The 1,244-nt window shown below is 37.3% G+C and overlaps 1 non-coding gene across 1 annotated transcript; it reads left to right on the top strand.

The window, feature by feature from the left end:
* Positions 1-331: 331 nt before the first annotated feature.
* LOC121207319 (small nucleolar RNA R71) lies at positions 332-438 on the top strand. The gene has a single exon (XR_005902415.1). It is a non-coding gene; the product is annotated as a small nucleolar RNA R71 (small nucleolar RNA).
* Positions 439-1,244: the final 806 nt, after the last annotated feature.

Raw genomic sequence — 1,244 nt, 5'->3', positions numbered from 1 at the left:
GGGTTGTAGGATAGATATTTTGTGTAGTTCACCCCCTCCTCCATTTGTATCGCACTGCATCACCGGATGTACTTGCGTAGAACCATACAAACCATCAAATTTTTTATTTAAAAGCTCTACCTGGTTAGATAATATAGTGACCATGTCAAGGTTGAAAACACCGGCTACTTTATCAAGCTTTGTCCTCATGACTTGCCACATCTCTTCGATAAATTTGTAAGCCTCTTCAGATGTTTTATTATTCAAAGTACCATCAGCGGTTGCATCGATTAGTTGTCTAGTTGAGGGGTTAAAACCGTTGTAAAAGGTTTGAACTTGTAGCCATAAAGGTAACCCATGGTGAGGGCACCTTCTCAATAGATCTTTATACCTCTCCCATGCATCGTAAAGGGTTTCTAAATCCATCTGCACAAAGGAAGAGATATCATTCCTCAATTTGTCTGTCTTGGTCGGTGGAAAATATTTCAGCAAAAATTTTTTAGTCATTGGTCCCATGTAGTGATAGACCCTCGTGGTAGAGAGTTCAACCACTGTTTAGCTTTATTCCTCAATGAGAAGGGAAATAACTGAAGGCAAATAGCATCATCAGAAGTGCCATTAATTTTGAAAGTATCACAATACTCCAGAAAGTTAGCCAAATGAGTATTTGGATCCTCATCTTGAAAACCATCGAACTGAATAAACTGTTGGATCATCTGAATGGTGTTTGACTTCATTTTGAAGTTATTTGCAGCAATAGCAGGTCTCACAATACTCGATTCAGCCCCTACTAAATTAGGCTTGGCATAGTCGTACATAATAAGAGGAGCAGGATTCTGATTTACAGGATTCGCTGTAACCACAGGAGGTAGCAGATTATTCTGATTTTTAGCCATCTCCTCAGTAATATTGGTATCGTCCTCTTGCTCTTCCTCTATATATTGTAGACTCCGCCTTATTTCTCTACGATTTTCTGCGAGCTGTGCTTTCAATTTCACTATCAAATAATAGAGTTTCTGACGGGTTTCTTCTAGTCATAAACTCAATGAACCTGCCAAAAGCAAATAAGAGAAAAAATTAGTAAATTATAGTAAAAACAAAAATAAAAAAAATAAAAAATGGATAAAGTAATAAAAATTAAGTGTTCCTAATATTTTAGTCCCCGACAACGGCGCCAAAAACTTGATGATCGTTTTATGGTTCACTAAACTAGACTACAATCACGACAAAGACAAGCGCACATATCGGATGGTAGTATAACTATG

Source organism: Gossypium hirsutum, chromosome A01 (genome assembly GCF_007990345.1).
Source record: "Gossypium hirsutum isolate 1008001.06 chromosome A01, Gossypium_hirsutum_v2.1, whole genome shotgun sequence".
Classification (NCBI taxonomy): domain Eukaryota; kingdom Viridiplantae; phylum Streptophyta; class Magnoliopsida; order Malvales; family Malvaceae; genus Gossypium; species Gossypium hirsutum.
Note: the sequence above shows the minus strand (reverse complement) of the source record. Positions and strands in the feature narration are given on the sequence as shown.